Here is an 18,166-nt window from a genome sequence, read left to right on the forward strand (position 1 = left end):
ATGGGATTTCCCAGGCAAGAATACTGGAGTGGGTAGCCATTTCCTTCTCCAGGGAATCATCCTGACCCAAGGATCAAAATTGCATCATCTCCTGCATTGGCAGGTGGATTCTTTACCCCTGAGTCACCAGGGAAGCCCACGGAATGGCAGAAGGGAGGTACCATCTCTTTAATTTACAGGTGAGGAAACTGGGGCTCAGAGAGGGAAAGGGACTTGACAAAGCACACACAGAGGGCTGGTGATAGATTTGAGTATCCTGACCCCCCAAAATCAGGTCCCTACCCACAGCATCACCCGTGGCCTGACAAGGGGTTGACTGGGGTGGCAGGAAAGCCCTGGCGGCAAGACTGATGAACTCAATGGCACAGCGTGCTAGCTTTGGAGGCTTGACTGGGGACTCCAGCTCTGTTCTTCTCTGTGACTTTGGGCCACTGACTCTCTGGGCCTGTTCCCCCAGTTGCCAGTGATGAGCCCGGAACAGTGCTCCAGAACACAGCTAGTGGTCATCACCTTCCTGGCTCTGGTACCAAGTAGCCAAATGCTCACAGGCAAGGTACTTCTCTCTGGACCTCAATTTTGTTGTTGTTGTTTAGTCGCTAAGTCATGTCCAGCTCTTTGCGACCCCATGGACTGCAGCACGCCAGGCTTCCCTGTCCTCCACCATCTCCTGAAGTTTGCTCAAACTCATGCCCATTGAGCCAGTGATGCCATCCAACCACTGCATCCTCTGTTGTTCCTTTCTCCTCCTCCCTTCAGTCTTTCCCGGCATCAGGGTCTTTTCCAATGAATTGCCTCTTTGCATCAGGTGGCCAAAGTATTGGAGCTTCAGCTTCAGCATCAGTCCCTGAATATTCAGGGTTGATTTCCTTTAGGGTTGATCTCCATGCAGTCCAAGGGACTCTCAAGAGTCTTCTCCAGCACACAATTCAAAAGCATCGGTTTTGGTGCTCAGCATCCTTTATGGTTCAACTCTCACATCTGTACATGACTACTGGAAAAAGCACAGCTTTGACCATACAAACCTCAATTTACCCATTTCTAAAATAAAATGATTTGACTAGGTAGTATCTCAAGGCCATCTCCAGTCTGATGCCTTGTAAGTCTATGACTCAGAGAACCACCCCGAGTCAAGGGAAGGGAGGGGACTACGCAACAATATTAACAATAATCGTCTTAGCCGTGTGTTGAATGCCCTCTGTTAGGCGCTGGTTCTCCCTTCGTGCCGGGTCTACAGTATCACAACAGCCACCTCCTGGCCTCCTGGCTTCCAGTCCTCTCCTCTTTAATCCACCATGCATACCTGGCCTGTCTCAGCCATCTTCAACCCTACTTTACTCTCTGCTTTAGCACATTCAATGGCTCCCCAGAGCCACCCCGACTCCAAGGTGAGGTCCAATTCCTCCATATGGTGGTGAAGCCTTCCATGCTCAGGCCCTGCCCTCTCTAATGGAATCGCATACCAGCTGTGTTGTCTCTTTGTCCAGTCCTCCCCGTGTCTCGTCTCAGAGGTGCTCAATGAACATTTTTGTTGACTGAATGAACACATGGGTGAAATATTTCTCTAAATTAAGGCTACGCAAACTTTAGTCATTTGCAGACCAGCCACAAGAGTTTTGCAAAAATCTGTGCATTGTGTCTATTTTTGCTTACTTAAGTATTTTCCTTTTTTAGATTAAATAAATGTATCTGAAAAGGAAACCGTACATCATACTGTAACTAGAGGATCAGTATTACTTGCCAGAAATAGGTCTCCACTAAAATAGACACAGGACAGATGAGCACTGTGTTCAGTTCTAACTAGACATTGCTGTCTACCAGGGCTGCAGGCCTAGGGCGTCTCTCTCCCTCAGTTAACATGGGATGGCTCAGAACTTCGAGAGGCGGTGGAGACAAAGGAGCACCATCTTGAGGCTTGCCCATGGACAGCGATCACAGGGATGCTACAGGGGATGAAGACGGAAGAGCTCTTCCACGCCGAGTTATTTCACCTCACTGAAAATTATCCTAACTACCGCCAGTGCTTGCTGCCCACATTTTGGGAACTCTACTAACAGAACCCATGCCTCTAAGCCCACAAGGGATGCATGTGAATTCTCTGGAAGACTTCAACTGGGCCTTTAGGAAGGACATGGAGATGGTGCCTTGGCCATTTCAACTTTATAGTATGGGGTCCTTTATCTGAAGCCACCCCTGCACAGCAGACAGACAGTCCTCAGAACTCCACTGAGATAAGAGTTTGTTGGCTGAAGCCATCTGCCTGGAGGAATAATGAGTTCCCCATCACTGGAGAGGTGCAGACAGATGCTAGACAGTTATGGGCAGGTGGGGTGGGGAGGGGAGGTGGGGAGCAGGGGGTGTGATGGAGATAATTCAAGCATCAGATGGCCAGTCTATGAAACTGACCTGACAGCTAGACAGGCTTTCCTTTCGTAAGTAGGCAAAACACATTTAGAGCAATGAAAATAGAGGTGAGTTAACTTGTGAACAGAAATACAGAAGCAAAGAGAGATGATTGTGAGGAAGAGAGACTTGAGGGAAGAAGGGGGAGTGGAAATGCTTATTATAATTTGCTTCTCTTGGTAATGTTTCCTGTTTTTCAATCCAGCACTGGATTCTTTGGGACTATTTTGGTTTTAAGTAACATAAACTGAACTCAAACCTGTGTAAATGACAAAAAAAAAAAAAAAAAGGAACTTAATGAGATTTAAATAATAAAACTGCCTTCGGGCATGGCTGAGTCCAGGGACTCAGACAATATTCATCAGTCCTGTTCCTTCCCCATCACTCAGCTCTGCCTTCCTCTGTGTTGGCTCCACTTTCAGACATGACCTGCTCAGTTCAGTTCAGTTCAGTAAACTGCTCAGTCGTGTCCAACTCTGTGACCCCACAGACCGCAGGACACCAAGCTTCCCTGTCCGTCACCAACTCCCAGAGCTTGCTCAAACTCATGTCCATCGAGTCAGTGATGCCATCCAACCATCTCATCCTCTGTCGTCCCCGTCTTCTCCCGCCTTCAATCTTTCCCAGCATCAGAGTCTTTTCCAGTGATTCAGTTCTTCACATCAGGTGGCCAAAGTATTGGAGTTTCAGCTTCAGCATCAGTCCTTCCAATGAAGATTCAAAACTGATTTCCTTTAGGATGGACTGGTTAGAGTTCCTTGCAGTCCCAAGGGACTCTCAGGAGTCTTCTCCAACACCACAGTTTAAAAGCATGAATTCTTCAGCTCTCATGACCTGCTAAGGAATGACAGAGCTGGCTGCCAGCAGCTCCAGGCTTAGGAACTGTGGTTGTTGCTGTTGTTTAGTCACTCAGTCATGTCCGACTCTTTGCAACCCCATGAACTGTAGCCCTCCAGGCTCCTCTGTCTATGGAATTCTCCAGGCAAGAACACTGGAGCGGGTTGCCATTTCCTAATTCAGGGAATCTTCCCAACCCAGGGATTGAATCTGCATCTCCTGCATTGGCAGGCGGGCTATTTACCACTGAGCCACCAGGGAAGCCCCCACCATGTCCAAGCTCTTTCCAAATCCTAGGTCGACAGCCTCTCGTGCCCACCTGGCAGCTCAGAGGTGCTCAGGAGGGGCTCGACAAAGGCTTCTCCTGAGGTCCTAGCAGTGGGCTGGGGCTGGCTTATGGGTGGGCATGGCCCCTTGGCCAGGGGAACGTGGCCCATGGGCCTGGGCAGCTGCTCTGGGTGGGCCCCCTGTGAGTGATCAGCCACACACATTTCTTAAGCTCAGTCTGCCGGAAGGTTGCTTTCCCAGGCCTGGAAGAAATCAGTGTTTGAAGAAGACTGCCGGAGGCCAAGACCTCAGACAGCTCTCCAGTCAGATACTATGAGGAAGCCCACGCCACCCGCCACTGGGTGGACGCGCTCATGTGCTTTGAGCATTTGGGGGAGCCCTCAACTGGTTTTAAGCTGTGCCTGCAAGCTGCACAGACCCTTAGACACCACTCAGCACCAGGGCCCTTGCCAGGCCCCGGTCACCCCCAGACGGGCCCTCTTTCCTGCCGTGGCAGTCGGTTTCCTCCTCCCAGGGCCGGTTTGTGGGGCAAGAGCCCTGCCTCTCAGCTCTCCTCTGGCCTCGAGGCCCTTCGAGGAGATCCACAGATTCTGTGGTGGAGATCAAACTTCTGTCTGACAGTCCTTTTAGCCAAAGTCCCAGGAAGAATTCTCATCAACTCAGGATCCGTCACACATTCCTCCCAGCGAGGTCGGGGTGATGTGCAATGGCTGTGCCCACGTCACATGCCATCTCTGAAAGGAGAAAACCCCATTCAATCCGATGAATGCAAACGGAGGAGAAGTCCCCAAATCAAAACCAAGGTGCTGTTATCCAAACTGAAATGAATGTCAGGCAAGGAAAAAACAGCTTCTGTTTTTGCTACCTTCATCAGTTCAGTTCAGTCGCTCAGTCATGTCCGACTCTTTGGGACCCCATGAACCGCAGCACGCCAGGCCTCCCTGTCCATCACCAACTCCCAGAGTTTACCCAAACTTATGTCCATTGAGTTGGTGATGCCATCCAACCATCTCATCCTCTGTCATCCCCTTGTCCTCCCGCCCTCAATCTTTCCCAGTATTAGGGTCTTTTCAAATGAATCAGCTCTTTGCATCAGGTGGCCAAAGTATTAGAGTTTCAGCTTCAACGTCAGTCCTTCCAATGAACACCCAGGATTGATCACCTTTAGGATGGACTGGTTGGAGCTCCTTGCAGTCCAAGGGACTCTCAAGAGTCTTCTCCAACACCACAGTTCAAAAGCATCAATTCTTCTGTGCTCAGCTTTCTTTATAGTCCAACTTTCACACCCATACATGACTATTGGAAAAACCATAGCCTTAACTAGACGGACCTTTGTTGGCAAAGTAATGTCTCTGCTTTTTAACATGCTGTCTAGGATGGTCATAACTTTCCTTCCCAGGAGTAAGCATCTTTTAATTTCATGGCTGCAATCACCATCTGCAGTGATTTTGGAGCCCAATAGTTTAGTTACCCTCATGCTGCTGTTTCTGCTGCTAAGTTGCTTCAGTAGTATCCGACTCTGTGCGACCCCAGAGACGGCAGCCCACCAGGCTCCTCTGTCCCTGGGATTCTCCAGGCAAGAACACTGGAGTGGGCTGCCATTTCCTTCTCCAATGCATGAAAGTGAAAAGTGAAAGTGAAGTTGCTCAGTCGTGTCCAACTCTTAGCGACCCCATGGACTGCAGTCTACCAGGCTCCTCCACCCATGGGATTTTCCAGGCAAGAGTACTGGAGTGGGGTGCCATTGACTCATAACCTTGCTCAAATCTGTACCCCGAGTTTCCATCCAGACAGCATCTGTCCATCCTTTGGCCATTGGTTCAAATGGCATTTCCTTGAGGAAACCTTTCCCAACCATCCCAAGCTGGACTGGGATGGATCCGCCTGGGCTTGTGTGGTTATTTGACAGAAGCCTGTCTCCCACCCTCCACCAGGACCTAGGGGTCTGTGACCCGTCTTGTTCCCCATACTGTCTCCAGGACTCAGGACAGTGCCTGGCAAGTAGGAGGAGTTCAATAAACACTGAAGTACAGGTGGAGGTCATGGCATGGGAGCTGGGACCAGTGATGGGGGAGGATGGACCAGTCAAGGAAGTTATCAGGATTCCATGCTTGTGGGTGAGAATGTGGGAAAGAGGCAGGAGCAGTTAGGGTCACCTTTAGGAGACCCCACAATGGATGATAGGCTTGCGTGCGTGCTGTTGCTAAGTCGTGTCCAACTCTTTGTGACCCCATGGACTGTAGCCTGCCAGGCTCCTCTGTCCATGGGATTCTCCAGGCAAGATTACTGGAGTGGGGTCGCTATGCCCTCCTCCAGGGGATCTGCCTCACCCAGGGATGGAACCTGCATCTTCTGCAGCTCCAGCATTGCAGGCGGATTCTTTGCCACTGAGCCACCTGGGGAGCCCATGGCTGATGGGGGTGGGGGTTAATGTGGGGTGGGGGATGGCAAGTCTATTGGCAAATGCCAGCCCTGGGGCCAGAGAGAGGAGGCAAGGAGTAGGCTAGAGAGAGGAGATCCTTTCTGTGAGTCCTTGGGGAACCTGGAGGGAAGGACAGTCGCAGCCCCAATACCAGGAGTCTTTATGAAAGGGGTCAGGGGTCAAGGGGAAGGGAGGGAGGCCTCAGGCACGGGGTGAGCATTGACTGGGAAAGAGGTGTCTCTGTGGAGGACCTCTCAAACCCCAAGACCCGGAAGGAGGGTGGGTATCTGGGGGCTGGGGGTGGGGCGCGCTCAGCTCCCATCCCCGGGTGTTGCTCCAGGCTGTGTTTCCATTCTTAATCATCTGTGTATCCATCTGTCCATCCACACACTGAGCCAGTTGTGTCTCTACCACCACCATCACCCTACCTCCCGGCAGCAGACAGGGAGTCCTCCCCAAGCCGCACCTCCCTGCCACGTGCACGCATCCAGCCTGGGACCCAGAGCCTGGGCGCTCCAGCTCAAAAACTTCCCGGTGTTAGCAGGCATGGAGGCGTGTGCAGGCATGGAGGCAGGGCGGGGCAGGGGGGGCTGCCCCTGGGAGGAGAGCAGAGAGGGGGCAGGGACGCACCCTCCATCCACCCCGCAAGGGGGCCTGGCGACCTACGGGGAGAGAAGAAGGTGATAGAGAAGAGAGACAGAAGCAGATCGGCAGGGCTGGAAGGAGAAAAGCCCCGAGGGAAATCCTTGTGGCAAAGGACTGGGACCCAGAGACCCAGACAGCCGGGCCGAACCAGGCAAGACACCACCAGACTGAAGGGGAAGGAAGAAGGAGCGTGAGGCGGGCGGGGGGAGAGGGGAGCGGGCGAGGCGGATGGGGCGGGGCAGAGAAGAGAGAAGAAAAGGAGAGGACGCGGGCCGTGGGGGTGGAAACAGGGGAGATGGGGAGAGAGGAACGGAAGCGGGAAAAGGGAGAGGGGAGACGAGGAGGGGAAGGAAGGGGGCGGGATGAAGGGGCCGGAGGGCGGGGCGGCGCGGCCGGCGAGGCGGCGCCCCTCCCCGGGCTGGGCGGGCTCCCGCGCCCCGGCCCCGCCCCCAGCGCTCCCCGCCCCTCTCCTCGCCGAGTCCCCGCGCCCGCCCTCGGAAGACCTAGCGTGCGGCGAGGTTGCGGGCGAGAAGCGCGGAGCGGAGGAACGGAGGAACCCGGGAGCGCAGCGCGGCCCGAGCCCGGAGCGGCCCCGCGCCCGGAGCGCACCGGAGCGGCCGAGCTGCCCGCGCAGCGCCCGCCGCGGGCAGCGCAGCCCCGGCCGCAGGTAGGAGAGGGGCGGCCGGCGTCGGGGCGCCGAGTCCGGGACAGCCGGACGGCGAGGCCGGGCGCCCAGAGCTACTGCTGCGGGCCGGGCGGGATGGGGTCGGGCTCGCCGAGTTTCCACACCCCCGCGCCTCGCCCGGCCTCGGGCCCACAGGAAGGAGCCCGAGGCGCCGCTCCGAGTCGACGCGCACCCGGGCTATCCCTCTGGGATGCGCGAGGGGGCCGGGGGAGCACCCACGAGGGTCACCAAAATCTCCGGCTTTTTTCCAAGAGGTCGCGGGCCCCTTGGCCCCCCACCCCACCCCCAGCTGACTCTGAATTCTGCTGGAGCCGTCGAAGCGCCCGGTTCACCCCCCAGGGGACGGCGGGAGACCCGGGAAAGAATGATAGCGTTTGGCGAGCCGTGCGCCACTTCTCCTTGTGGGGTCAGCTGCGCCGAGGTCGAGCTGGGCCCCTCTTCTGTTCCCTGCGGGCTCCGGGGACCAGGCGACTGGGGAATGGGACACTTCCTTTCTGTCTTCGGCAGCTTAAGCTCTCAAGAAACGTTGGCTAGAAAGCACACCGCAGCTTGGGCTTGAGCTGAGCGCACATAAGTCCGAGCCGCGCTCTCCGAGCAGTGTAGGATTGGGGGAAGGGGGGCGTCCCTGAGGTTTGAAGACTGTGTCTGTCTTCTTGCCTTACATTCTGACATTTATTTTCTGGACACTGGAAAAAGAGGAGACCCTGCCACCCCCTGGGACAATGATCAGCAGGTCTCCATAGGTGGGTCCTCTTGTACCCCCATGTCCCCATGGCTGGCATCTACAGATGCTGTGCTCTAGCTTAGCTTGCTTTTCGGCTAAGGAACCCAGATCCGGCAGCCCCACACGGAGGCTCTGAGCTGATCTCCTCTCCAAACAGACGTGAATCCCCGGGGAGAAAATTAGGGTTTTAAAAGCCCAGTTATAATGCCCAGTGTCTGCCTGATATGGGGCTGGAGCTCTCTGTCCTGTCCCAGGAAGCTCAGCCTTCTCTTCATGAAGAACTGGGGAGGGGGCACTGAATAAAATGGCTCCTGAGCTTTGGTGACACCCCCAAATCAGAGACTCTGTCAGGCTAAGTGAGCCGACTCGGGTCAATCCTGATGGGTGTTCGGTGAGAGAGGGGGGTGTTGGGTGTTGGATATGGCCTAGATTCTCTCATTGGGAACTTTGGAGGAAATGCATTAATAAGATAGCGTGAAATGCAGTACCCCAACTCCGAAATTCCAGAACAAAGGATGTCAGTGGGAACCGCAGGCATGTGTCCTCTGCCTCTTGGCTGTCTCAGTGAAGAGTTGACCCAGCCCCTGCCCTTGTCCTGGCAGAGCAGCCCCAGACTCCCCACCCCAAAGGCAGAGGAGGCTGCAGGTCCCTGGACAAGTGAGAGGGACCTTTTCCCAGGGCAATGGGGCAAAATGGCTGAGCCTCCCTTGAGCCTCAGGAAGAAACTGTTAGGCAGGCTGCAAACAAAGAAACCGCTCTCTACCCAGCCAAGCACTGGCTCAATGGCCAGTCCTTAGAGGACGAACCGTGAGTCCCCGGCAGCGGGAGGAAACCCAGCTTGTCTGGCAGGGCATCTGTAGCGTGGCGCGAGCCTTGAGAATTACAGGAGAGAGGCGGCAGCTGCAGGGGGGAAACAGGAACCGTCTCTGCTGACACTCTGCCTGTTCAGTCCTGGCTGGAGGCTCGGTGAGAAGCAGGGCCCCCTAGGATCTCAGGATGGGGCTGGCAGGGGGCTTCTAGAGGCCAAGGAGGAGGAAATGCAGAGGGTCAAGACAAGGAAGGAGCAGGTCCCTCAAAGCTGAAAGAAGCACAGTTGCTCCGTCTGTCCCTGGTTCTCACGTGCATGGCAACCTGGAGCTCCAATGCTGTGACTCCAATGCAGTCGCCCAGGACGTTGTAGGCGCTCAGTAAGGATCTTAGAATAAAGCCAGCACGGATGGAAGGTGAGGACAGTGTGAGCGTGGGCCTCCCTGTATCACTGAGCAGGAAGGCCATGAAATACAGCCTCTGAGACCACAGCCAGGAACGAACCCGGGAAGAATGGGCTTTGAGCAGGGCTGCGGCCTCTTTCCACAGGTGACCTTGGGTAAGTTCTCGTCTATTTGGGGAGGTGGGGACGGAGTATTGAAAGCTGCCGGGTCCCCAGCTTGTGATTCCTGCAGTGACCTTGTGCAGCAGGTACTGTTCTAACCCCCCAGTTCAGAGGTGAGGAACCTGCGGGACAGAAAGGGAACGTGACTTGCCCAAGGTCACACAGCCAGGAGGAGGCAGGGCAGAGGTTTGAATCCCACTCTTCTTCTCACCTCCAGGCCAATGCTTTGTCCTGTTGATAGGTCTCTGGGCCTTGCTTTCACCTCCACAAAGCAAGGTGGTGGGGCGATGGTCAGGATGACTGACAGTGAGGCCCCTCCGGGCCACCATCCAAGCAGTGGCTGCTCCCCTGCCTTTCCAGCATATGCTGAGAGCAGCTTTCAGTAAAGCACAGCATCAGGCGGCTTCTTGCCTGCACATAAAGACGCTGTTCCCGCACTTGGCTATGAGCTCAGTAGCTGAGATGTCCCAAGTCACTTGGAATTTAGAAATGTCTTTTTGTCCCTTGCGGTGTGTGGATCACAAGCCAAGCATCAACCCCAGTTGATCAATCCTTGCGCCTGCTGCCTCCAGCCCCCCAGCATCCCAAAGTCTACCCTCTTTGTCTTGAGAGCGGGAGGGTGGTACCCAAGCCCCTCCGTGTCACCTGGCCTGAAGCCGGCCTAGCACTTCTTCCCTTTGATCACCTGAGCCCTCTAGAAGCCCAGCCAGGGCTCCAACACCAAACCCAGCCAGAGGCTCTTAATCACCTGAGCCCCAGGTGGGGACAGAGAAGTGTGTGCTGCCCTTTGCCTGTGTCAGGACTGCCCCTTCATTCAGCCAGGCCAAGCTGCTTGAACGGCGGGCAGAGCATGCCTGCTATGATGAAAGCAACTGCAAAGAGCCCCTGCAAGTCCCCCCCGGCCCCCAGCAAGAACATCAGATGCTCAGCTGCTGCTCTGTGGCATCCCCGGCGCCAGCTCCCCAAGTGACCCCGGACCGGGGTGGGCTGGGGGGGTGCACTTGGTGCCACCCATTCTCTGGAAGGTGGTGGGAAAGGGCATGGTACTTGAGGAAATGCTGGGAAGCCCCATGTGGACCCCAAGATAGGGCTTCCCGGGAAATGTGCCTTTGTGAGCCTTACGAACATCCAACATCTTTACTCTGAGCTCACCTGAGGGCCTCCAGAGCAGAGGTAGAGATGGAATGAGCGGGGAGCCGGCTAATAGCGGAGACAGGGTTGCCTGGCACGGACCGTAGGTGTGAATGCAAGCTGTGATATTTCAGCACAGACTTGGATTCAGTCATAAACAGGAGAAAAAAAGAAACTCCACGAAATGTGGTTCCAGTGATAATCTCATCAATAAAGTCACGGCTAAGAGTTAGTGATATGCCAGGGGGCTGTGCTGTGTGCCTTCCTGATAGAACTGTGTCTCGTTTCCACAAAACCTCGTGAGCTCCATAGTGGAATGGTCCCTGGACCGATGAGGAAACTGAGACGGAGAGAGGTGAAGGCACCAGCTGCAAGACCACTGGGCTAGGAGCTGGCCCGGGAGCCCAGGTGCAGCCACATGGTACTGACGCCCCTGCCACGGAGAAGGCCCTGACCCTGACTGCGTGGCCAGGACCATGACACCCTGTTTAAGGAGCTGCCCATTAGGAAGCACCTTGCAGTTCATCCCATCAATTGAGCTTTGCCCCAGCTCAGGAAGCTGGTAGTGTGATCGCTGCTCTTTGCTAGCTGGGGAGGTTGAGGTACAGAGAGATGAATTTGTACCCAAGGTCCCTTGGCTGCTAAGTGGCAGAACTGGGGTTCATGCCCAGGTGCCCCCGTAATATACAGCATATTTTTGAACTGTGCTTTAGATTCACTTAAAGCTGGTGTTGATATCGTGCACCCAGCCACATTGCCCTGACTCTCAGGTGCTCCCCCCAACCCCAACTTGTCACCACCTTCTTGCTGCTCTGGAAGTCCCCGGGAGCAGCTGAGGAAGCCATCAGCTCTGTTTACCGTGATCTGACATGACACCAAAGTGGCATGCGATTTGATGCGAGCTGCCTGCAGCGAATGGCCTTCTATTTTTACCTTTCTTACAAATTGGAAATTACAAGGAGGCCAGGTCTTGCGGAGCGATTGGCTGAAGCCCTGTGCAGGCAGGGGGTTGTGCAGCTAGGTGGAACCGGCCACATTAGGGTGCCAGGGGCCCTCCTGGCTGCAGAAGGGGGTCCCCAGCTTCTGGGGCCTGATGGCATCGTGGCAGGCAGGCCGGGCTGGAGGGTGCACGAGTTAGTGGCTGCTTCGGACAGTGATCTGCAGCTCTGCCCACCTGTCAGCTGCATGGTGTCTGCAAGATCGGTGTCGCCTGCCAGCTCTGGAGACAACTGCGTTCTGGCCAGAGGGACATTCAAGGTCAGAGATGCCCCGAAAGACACTGACAGCAGGTTGCTTTCATGGCCTTATTGTTTGGTGAGGAGGTTCTGTGCAGGGAGAAGGCAGCGGCCACAAGGAGGGTGAACAGTGACATTTGGTGTCAGTATTGCGGTCTTCTGGAACTTAGTCCTGAGAGCAGTTCATCAGTCAGTCATCAGAACACTTCACAGTGTACAAAAAGAAAAAAAAAAACTCTCTTGTAGTTGTTCTTTCTCTTGCTCCTGTCTGAACTATTCCAGGGGAAGAAAATATGGTCCCTGACAGAGTCCTCTGTCCAACAAAAAGAGTCATTTTCTGTAAGTGACGTCTCAGAAAGCCCTTATCGGAATGACCTTGACTCAAATGCAGCCTCTTTGCACACATGTGAAATACGCACACACTTAATGCTTACACAGACGTGCATGATGTGCTTTCTGTTGAAGTTTGCACTGGCTGGGAGCTCCAGGTGAAAGTAATATTATTATCGTTTCCATTGGTATCTATCTCCACTTTTTGGATGGGGAAACAGGGGCTCAGCAAGCCCTGCACAGCCTCAGCCTGACCTCTGGTTTCCCAGTTGAGGGGAGTCACCTTTCCTAAGCCCAAATCCCAGTTCATCAGGGAGCCCCTTGGAAGGAACCTTTGTGGGAGGCAGGTCACAGCACTGGCGTCGAGCCTGCCAGACAGCGTGGAAAGGCACGGTTGAGGTTTTGGAGGAAAGGGCCGCAGATCCTGTTCTTGCCTGCCCTGAGCTCTGGCCCGCCGCTGACATGTCGTCCATTGTATCCAGTTGGGGTCTGAAGTGGACTTGTTTGGCTGGGGCGCCTGAGCAGTGGCAGTGCCTGGGGACAAGAAGGATGCTTGCTCTCAGGTGCACGAGCACACTAGTGCTCATCTACACGGATTTGAGCTCCAGGGGCCCCGTGAGATCATCTGGAAGGATCTGAGGGCCTTGGTAGCCTGGAAAGTTGTGGGCAGGTGTTTGCATGTGAGCCTCAGGGTGGTTTGGGACCTGCCGTGTGGCTCAGAGTTATGCCCGACCAAGAGGGAAGGGAAGGGGTGGGTAGGGGATGGAAACCACTTGCCCTGGACACTACCCACTTCCTTCTTCCCTCGGACTGCTGCCCACGCTGAAGGTTGTGGAATAGGATGAGGTCTGGGGGAGGCCGGGGGAACTTGAGGGTTTGACATGTCCCCTGGCCGCGTGGCCAGCCCAACCCTGACCAGTGAGGCTGGAGCACCTCCCAGGCATCGACTGTGGCCCGCCCGAGGTGGTGAGAACAGTGCCAGGGGACCACGGTGCCGTCCCCATCGGCCGGAGGACGACCCCAAGGTCGATGGAGGTGGGGTTGCTACTCCCTAGTTATACTGCAGAGTTCAAGCCCAGGTCTTGCTGGTGCCAGCCCACTGTGCCTTCCCATGCCATCTGCTGCCTCTGGGGAGCACCCAGGTGGGATCGTCGTCGGGGGAGCCAGCACAAAAGTGACCGCGGCCAGAGGCAGCCGCTTCCCACGTGCTGTGTGCTCCCCATCCTGCGTCCGGCCCTCGTGGCCACCTGAGCCTCATGCCTCTTAGCGCTCCTGTTGGCTGTCTCCAGAGCTTGTGGTCAGGGACCCACCTATGGTTTTTGTACGTGGGCTTGGGGGTGGGGAAGAAGTAGTCTTCCTGAAGGAATCTGAATGCACTTACTGTATTGCACGGACACTCTTTTAACAGATTGGCTCTGCACCGTGTCACCAATTCATCAGATGCATCGGACCCCCAGTTCTGAGCTCTGCCTTTTGATGCAGGCACCAAGCCCAGTATTTTATAAACCATGTTCTGGGGTCTTCAGTAGGTGACCGAGCCCAGGGCACTCTCCTGGTTGCCCAGGTTGTTCCATCCTGCTGACGGAGACCCGAGGCCTGGGCTTGTAGACCCCAGGAAGTGGTGGGGAGCGCCACCTCCCATGTGGGCTGCCTGGGAACCTGAGGAATGGTGGGCTGGGTCCTTACCCAATCAGGTCCTTCCCCTTTCTCTGTCCATAAAGCCAAGGGCTTTGGACTGGACGCGTCGATCGGCCGCTCCGTGCGCCCGGTGCCAGCTCTCCGAGCGGGGAAAGGCAGGCTGCATGCCCCACTTCCTCCTCCATTTCCCCCATGACAGCCTCCCCGAGACTAATGACGGAATATAAGGGCCCTTTCTCCAAACGGCAGAGAGTGCCAGTAATGACAGAGCAGATGCAGCACTGTTAATTATGCCGCGGGCATTAAATGGAAACGCCAGCCCCAGAGGAGTTAAATAGCGCCGCTGGGCTGGCAGCGGCTGTGCCCGAAAGCAGTGCCATCAGCCTGTGCCAAGGCAGAGCCGCCGCCTCCCCAGCCCTGGAGCCAGCCGGGAGTCACAAAGCCCCCCTCCCCAGCATGGGGTCCGCAGCAGCTCCTTGGAGCTGAGACGTTGGTGGCTGCTCTGGGAGATTTTCTTTAGAGACCTTTGGGGAGGAGGGTGGTCAGAGGCCGATGTGGGCCAATAACGGGACCAAATAAAGCTTTGAGCACGTACTGTGTGCTAGGCCCTACTGTGGGTCATGCAGATAAGCCAAGAGCAGAAACACCGTCTTCTGAGGTCTGCAGTGCCCCACGTAGTTGGGGACGCAGAGCAAGTACTTAGTTCTTGCTTTTGCTTGTTTCTGTGACTGCTTGAGGGGGAGCCAGAGGCTGCACAGGTGGGGGCCGGAGCTGGCCCGTCGTGGGCTGAATGGGGTAGAAGGGCAAGGCAGGGGGACTGGCTTGCTTCCTGGGCACCGCCAGCCTAGCCTTTCCAGGAGCTGAGCTTCTTTCTTGCTGGTGCTCATGGGCTCCTTTGCCTCGGTTTGTACATCCGCAAATTGGGTTTGAGGTTTCTTCCCACGTGACTCAGTGGTGAAGAACCCACCTGCCAATTCAGGAGACGTGGGTTCAATCCCTGGCTTGGGAAAGTCCTCTGGAGGAGGGCATGGCAACCCACTCCAATAATCTTGCCTGGAAAACCCCATGGATAGAGGAGCCTGGTGAGCTACAGTCCATGGAGTCCCAGAAGAGTTGGACATGACTTAGAGACTAAACAGCAACACATCGGGCACAGTGAGGGCTGTGATGACTGCAGGCAAGCCTGTCTCTGCATGAACCCTAGCCCTGACTGTGGCAGGTCAAGAGATTGCAGAAATGTCTGAAAAGTGGCATTGCAGAGGCAGTAGGAGAGGGTCTGATCACCAAAGGCCGCTTCTGATTCTTCCTGTGGATTGAAAGTGTCACTCGAACCTTCAGACCTCCCCAGTCACTCTGGTTCCCTGCCTCCTGCTTCTTGGACCTTGAAATCAGTCTCTGAGGTTATTCTAGGCCAGGGAAAGTCATAAAAGCCACCAATTTCAGATACCTCTGTTATAGGTGGGTAAACTGAGGCCTAAAGCGGCGGGGTCCGAGGCCCACAGGTGCTAGGACCCGGAGCTCCTAACCCCTAACCCAGTGCTCCTTCCCCTGCCCCAAGCCCAGCGCCGCTGTTGAAAAATTATTAAATAGAGTTGGTGGAAGGACTCTGGTTGCCATGACAACGGAGCCTGTGTCCTCGGGAGATAATGGCGTTGCACAAGGCAGAATGATGTGTGTTGAATGCTGATTCGGGAGCCGCTCGAGCGAGTGATGGAGTGAGTGGAGGGGACCGTGTCTAGGGCTCGAGCTTCCCCAGAAAAGAGGCTGGGGGTGGGGGGTGGGGATAGCTGCAGGGAAACTGGCTTTGTCTGGAAGCATCCTTGAGGCAGCCTTGCAGGAGGGGGTAATTTCCTTCATTTGTGGAGGTGCAGAGGGGTGAAATGACTTCACCAGGTCACACACCTGTGCATGAGATGGAGCTGGGCTTCAAAACTCCGGTGCCTGCAGGGAGTCTGGGCTACGGAAGCCCTGGGAGGGGTACAGCCAAGGGGAGGGCAGTGGGTGAGCTGGGGACACTGTACTCGGAGTACCCAGACCTCTCTAGAGACTGTTGAGGAGACTCTGAAACACGGAGCTTCTGATGGGCTGGGAGCAACAATTCTAGCCCAAGAGGAATGGGAAACAGTAAGTCCAAAGCCCCCCTCACGCTTCCTAGCTGCGTGACCCTGAGCAAGTCACCTTACCTCTCTGAGCCTCAGTGTCCTCACCTGCAAAATGGGGATATGAACAGATCAACCTCACACGATTGTTATGAGACCAAATAGGGTGGGTAGGCAGAGCACCAGGCCCCACTGCTGAGCATCAGCCAAAGGGAAGAGGCTAGACAGGTATGTTCCCAACCATGTATGGGCTTGTAAGATACGGTGTAGAAAGAGTACATGTAGATGGTAGGAAGAGTGAAATTGGCCAAAATGAGTAGAAGAGCAGTAAATAACGGGGATCTTCATTGCAGGCTTAGTGAATGTCACCAGGACAAACCCACAGCTTCCATCATTAAAAACACGCATAAGTACTCTCTGTTTGGAGGGCATGATCGGTGTATACCTTGCTGTAAACGTACCAAGCCCGAAAACCTCGGCACACACCAGGCTGGGGGAGTCGTGTCTGTTGTGTGCCGCTCTCCAGGTGAGCCCGTGGAAAATAAACACTCTCACCCACGCTCTTCATCTCTCCATCCCGAACAGCTGGGGCAGTATACTCCCTTCCCTACTTGGGGGTCAGGGAGCATGGGGTTAACGCCCCGAGGAACCCCAAAGTACATCATTTGCATGCTGGCAAAGAGGGGAGGCGAGCTGGCAGACAGCCCCACTCCATTTAGGAAGCAGAAAGAGGGTGCTGGCCTTGGGGTTTGGCTGTTTCAAAAGCACGGCGGAGAGCTAGGATCCTAATGACTTAGAGGCAAGCGACCATTTTGTTTGTTCCAGCTAACCTGTCTGAGCACGTCCACCCCCAGAGAAGCAACCTGGTCCTGGATTCCCCGGAGAGGGTGGGTCGTCTGCTCGCTGCTGCTCCTAAGGCTGGATGCCGGGGTGTGTGCAAAGCAGTGAGCCCAAGCCCCCAACCCCCCCACCCCCAGACTGACTGTTCCACCCTCGGTAGGCGGGAGAGGGTTGGGAGATCATTCCGTGGACGGATGAAGACAGTTGACATTTAAGGAGGTTTGAGCAGATGTGCTAATTGCAGGGATAGGTCCCCATGTCCACTTGGGGACCATGTTTAGTGAGCAGTTTGCTCTGAGAATTTGGTGTGGTTGGCATTGACAGTGGCTTCACCGTGCCGTTTTATCAACTGCCTGTGGGTTAAGATAACTGTGGGTCCTGCCTGGGACTTCTTTCCCATATCTTGAAAGAACAAGAATAGTAGCCCTAATCAGTTGATACATTATAATTTCTGCCAGGTAACAAGTATTTAGTACGTACCAGGCTCTGTGTGAACCACTTTTCGTAGTCTCCCCAGGTAATCCTCATACTGGCTGTAAAAGTAGACATTGTCACCTCCGTATTTGAGAGGTTTCGCTTTCATGCAGCTTCTGAACTCAGACTGAAAACCAGGTTTTGTCACCCTCAGGGCCAGTGCCCTTAAACACTGCCCTATTCCATCCTGGCTCTTGACAAATAAACTTCTGAATACCCTTGACCTCCTGAGTGGAAGTTACTCATGAATTTCTTCATTGTTCCTGGGACTTAAGACCATTTTCTCAATAAAAATCTCATTTCCCCAAATGGATGGTTTCTTCTCCCTACATGGGATTTTTTTTTCTAACAGAAATGGGGTTTGGGTATTCATATGAGGAAGATTTCTTTAGAAAGCTTGGTGAATGAATCAAGAATAGATGCCTTGGCTAAAGTGAACACTCGTTGGGAGTCTTTCAAAAACAAAATTGGCTTTCTCTTGTAGGAAATACTTGAGACCCAGGAATCTGACCCTTAATCAACTGAAAATACACAGCCTTCTCATTCTTGAAAAATATCCTAAAGCAGTGTCTCTCCAGATTTTTTAAAATCCATCTGAGCTGTATTAAAAGAACAATAGGATTTGTTGTTTCCCAAATATAAACTCGTAATGCTGACCTCGCTTTTTTAACCAGCCTCCCCCAAATTCTTCATATTTCTTAGGAAAGGGGCAACAATGACCCCTCCTCTGACCACTTTGAGAAGGAGCTGTCTGGCATGACTAGACTGTGCCCTATATATTAGAATTGCAAACTCGAAGGCCATGGAGGTCTGGGTGGGTCAAAGAACTGAGTTAAGAGGTCAGGAGCAAGGTGACCGTTGTGGGGGGCCTTGTCATAAACGGGTACATACGCACCTTCTCCCCGTCCCCAAAGTGCTCAGCCAGACACACGTGTGGGCCCGTTTTGGCCCACGGGCAGGCGATCTGAGATCCCTGGTAGTTCTTACGATGACTTTGTGTGATCTTAATCTAGTTTGTCTTCGGGACTTCGGCACGTGCATCTCTA

General features: G+C 54.5%; 1 protein-coding gene across 1 annotated transcript in view; it reads left to right on the forward strand.

The window, feature by feature from the left end:
- Window positions 1–7,107: 7,107 nt before the first annotated feature.
- The window catches only part of SLC6A1 (solute carrier family 6 member 1), a 39,851-nt gene continuing 28,792 nt past the window's right edge, over window positions 7,108–18,166 (forward strand). The window contains exon 1 of the mRNA XM_061397089.1: window positions 7,108–7,259. The gene's annotated coding sequence lies outside the window, so the exon portion shown is untranslated. The remainder of the gene's footprint in view (window positions 7,260–18,166) is intronic.

Source organism: Bos javanicus, chromosome 22 (assembly GCF_032452875.1).
Source record: "Bos javanicus breed banteng chromosome 22, ARS-OSU_banteng_1.0, whole genome shotgun sequence".
NCBI lineage: Eukaryota > Metazoa > Chordata > Mammalia > Artiodactyla > Bovidae > Bos > Bos javanicus.